This window comes from Phyllostomus discolor, chromosome 2 (genome assembly GCF_004126475.2).
Source record: "Phyllostomus discolor isolate MPI-MPIP mPhyDis1 chromosome 2, mPhyDis1.pri.v3, whole genome shotgun sequence".
Classification (NCBI taxonomy): domain Eukaryota; kingdom Metazoa; phylum Chordata; class Mammalia; order Chiroptera; family Phyllostomidae; genus Phyllostomus; species Phyllostomus discolor.
This window is the reverse complement of record NC_040904.2, coordinates 198,858,014-198,861,951: the sequence shown is the minus strand read 5'-3', so window position 1 is coordinate 198,861,951 and position 3,938 is coordinate 198,858,014. Positions and strand designations below refer to the sequence as shown.

Here is a 3,938-nt window from a genome sequence, read left to right as displayed (position 1 = left end):
AGCTACAATGACAACAGAATGATGAAGCGTATTAACATTAGTGTTAATGCAATAATCAGCTGTGTTTTGTTCCATATGGCAATTTAGTACAGCAATTAAGCCAAACTCCATCTGTTTTTGGCTTAAACAAGTTTTTTTTCAGGTGGGTTCCTGAACCACATCTTTGGAAATCATTTTATGTTTTTCAAATATTGCTACCATCACTAAATAACGATTGTGTGAAATCTTTCTGATTGAAAACAAACCGTCTGATGCCACAGCCCATATTATTTGACTAAGGGATAGTTTCGCTATTTAACCTTATGGATATGTTGCACGGTCTAATCTATAGTCCCAGAAAAGGAAGATAAATCCCAGAGTCGATGTGAAGGAAACGTTTAAGGGGCGCTAGTTTCTGGAGCAAGCAAAGAAAGCTCAGCACTAGCAGAGGCGGATTTCTGTTTCTGTGACCTGAGGATCCTGTTGGAACAGGATGTGCCTCCATCTGTGATGGACACAAGACAAATGGTACATTCCCCACATTCGGCAGGGGTGCCTGCCTTTGGCTGGAGTTGAGCTGCATTGACAGAATAGCAATAGGAAACATTTGTCTTTATAACACTTGACAAGAGGCATGATTACTGCTGTAAGGGTATCAAAACAAAGAAAAAATGGGCTGTCCAAGAGCCCTGTTATTTATCACATTCAGAAACGCTAACCCAGACTAGCAGGGTAAAAATTCCTCGTCAAATTGCCTCTAAAAATCATTATTTTCCTCCTCGAGATAATATGTGAAGTTCATGAATCTCACCTGTGCTCCCCCACTACCCTCCCTCCTTTGCAAGTTGGGGACAGACTTTTTCTGAGATAGGGTGTTCCTCTACAGACTGGTAGTTGCCTCTCTGTGGTTCATTTCATGTGCCAACCTGACAATAAGCACACTCTTCCCTGATTGTGCAAGAAATAAAGAAAAAATGCTAGCTGGCAGCTTATTAACAAATATTGAATGTATACAGCAAAAATTCGATTTATTGTGCAGCAAGTGTTAGGATGTCTCCAGGCAAATTAGAGCAGGAGCTGACTTTGTGCAACCCCTTTATTTATTTTCCTGTTCCTTGTTTTCTAATTAGGCAGGCTTTCTTCTGCTTTGCAAACACCTTCTCTGCCTAAATCATTGCAGGTCTATTGAATCCTGAACACAATAGGCTTACGCATTCATATTAACACCATGATAGGGAGGTATAATTCACCCTTTTGCATATAGGACCCCAATCATTTCAAGAGTGATTCTAAATGTCTTTATGGCACAGTAGCATTTTCCTGTAGTGACCTGTGGGGACCTACAGGTGCTAGCTATAGCAAATGCTTTTTCCAAAGAATTTGTGAACAGGAGATGTATCTAAGTAGTGTTCACTTTGAAAGGCTACCTCCTTCAGAGTATAGCACCAAAGTAGGATTTATTTTTTAAGTGTTTTCTCCAAGGCCTTTGCAAAAGAGGGTGCTTGAGATTGCTCCTTGGCCTTTTGGCCAAGACCAGCTGTAGGTATCAGTTCTTACCATTTTAGCATCAGATACACCCTCTGTCTGAGGACGGCATATAGGACAGGTTTTTGGAGCAGGGAGAAGGAGTGGGAGCATATCAACCTGGTATTGCAGTACCTCCAGAACATTAAAAAAATAAAAATAAAAAAAAGAGGGCACTTGGTCCCAATTCTGCAGGAAGAGCAATTCAAGAATTAAATCAATTATCTTATCCTAAAGTTTGTTCAGTATTCAAAATTTTATTTGGTCTTGGCACTGTTTTGCAGGGTTTCGAGAAACCTTGGCTGTCCATTAGCCAAGAGCTTTAAAAAAATGCTGTCCAAGTTTCTTCTCAGACCAATTAAATCAGAATCCTGGAGGGAGGGATTAGGGCACTGACATTTCTAAAAAGCTCTCCAGATGATTCTAATAGTTTTTTTAATGATCAAAATATATTCAAGGAACTCTTTTCACTCATTCAATAAATATTGGAGTGATTACTAACTGTTAGGAAAAAGACTATGCACCATAGGGATTCAAAGACATATAAAAGAATTTCTGTGTTCTCATATAGCTTGTAATTTAATAGAGGGCATGAGGTTTCCATTCACTCCATGCATATTTATTGAGTCAGCAGTGAACTGACAAGGACCCTGCTGTCATTGAGCTTACATTCAAGTGAACAAATTTATAAAATAGGTGCCGTTAAGTCCTATAAAGAATAAATACAGAGGTAATGTGACAGAGAGTGGCAGGGACCAGGGGCAAGTTCTGAGATAGATGCCTCTCTGAACAGCGAATCTGAATGATGTAAAGGAAGCAGTCAAGTAAAGACCTGGAGGGAGAGAGTCCTGGGAAGAAAGAACACCTGTGCCCAGGCCCTGAGACAGGAGCAAGCGACTGCTGAGAGGAAAGAAGCTAAGGTGCTCAGCGTGGGCGGTGGGTTAGAAATAAAGGCAGAAGGGCAGACGGAGAGTAAACATTCTGTATAAAGGTAACTTGGACAGAGAGAGTTAAGTAGGCAAGAGTTAGGGTTATGGATTACCAGTTCTGAGGATTTAGAGACAAAAGACATGCCCAAAGTGTAGGAACACTGAGTGCCTTAAATTGCAAAGAGGGCCTTAAATTGCATCTTGATGGAGACTACCTGAGAAGCTAGAGGGGGAGAGCATTTTAAGCAGTAGGATCATTTTCTGCAAAGCCATAAAAGGCCTGGCAATCTAGAGCATGAACAGGGAATAGGGCATGGTTGAACCTGACTGGAATGAGATGTACATGAAGCAGAAATCAGAGGTCAGAGTTGGCATAGTAAAGGACCTTGAATGTAAGAAAGCTTATATTCTTTCACATATAAGTGAAATCATATGGTATTTGTCCTTCTCTGACTTACTTCACTTAGTATAATACCCTGTAGTCCATGCTGTTGCAAATGGTAATATTTCATTTTTTATGGACAAGTAATATTCTATTGTATATGTATACTACCTCTTTTTTATCCACTTGTCTGTTGATAGTCATTTGGATTGCTTTTGTTTGTTGGCTGTTATAAATAATATTGCAGTGAGCATAGGCTGCCTGCAGGGGTGGGCAAAAGTAGGCTTAAAGTAGTGAGTACATGAAACACAAAGTTAATTTTTGTATTATTATTTATTAATTGTTGTATTATTTTCCATACATATAAACAACTATATACCTACTTTTGCCCACCATTGTGTATCTTTTCAAGTTAGTGTTTTGAATTTCTTTGGATATATACCCAGAAGTGGAATAGCTGGGTCATAGGTACTTCTATTTTTAATTTTTTGAGGAGACTGCATAATGTTTTCCATAGTGGCTGTACCAGTTTGCAATCTCACCAACAGTGCAAAAGGGTTTCCTCTTCTCTACAGCCTCACCAGCACTTGTTGCTTGTTGATTTATTGGTGATAATCATTCTGACATGTATGACATACTATGTCATTGTGGTTTTAATTTGCTTTTCTCTGACGATTAGTGACATTGAACATCTTTTCATATGTCTATGGGCCACCTGTATGTCCTCTTTAAAGAAGTATCTATTCAGGCCCTTGGCCCATTTTTTTAACTGGATTTTTTTTGTTGTTGAATTGTAAAAATTCTTTTTAAATTTTGAATATTAACCCCTTACTGGATGAATCATTGGGAAATATCTTCTTCCATTTAGTAGGTTATCTTTTTGTTTTGTTTATGGTTTCCTTTGCTGTGCAAAAAAGTTTTTAGTTTGATATAGTCCTGTTTGTTTATTTTTTGTTTGTTTACCTTGTCCAAGGAGTTATATAAATAAAAATATTACTAAAAGAAATGTCAGAGAGCTTAATGCCTATGTTTTCTTCTAGGAAGTTTATGGCTTTAGGACTTTAATAAATTTTGAATTTATTCTTGTATATGGTATAATAAGGTGGTCTAGTTTTATTTTTTTA

General features: G+C 38.1%; 1 pseudogene; it reads left to right on the top strand.

Annotated features, from left to right (window-relative positions):
- Positions 1-1,486: 1,486 nt before the first annotated feature.
- On the top strand, positions 1,487-1,660 carry LOC114514324 (annotated as a pseudogene).
- Positions 1,661-3,938: the final 2,278 nt, after the last annotated feature.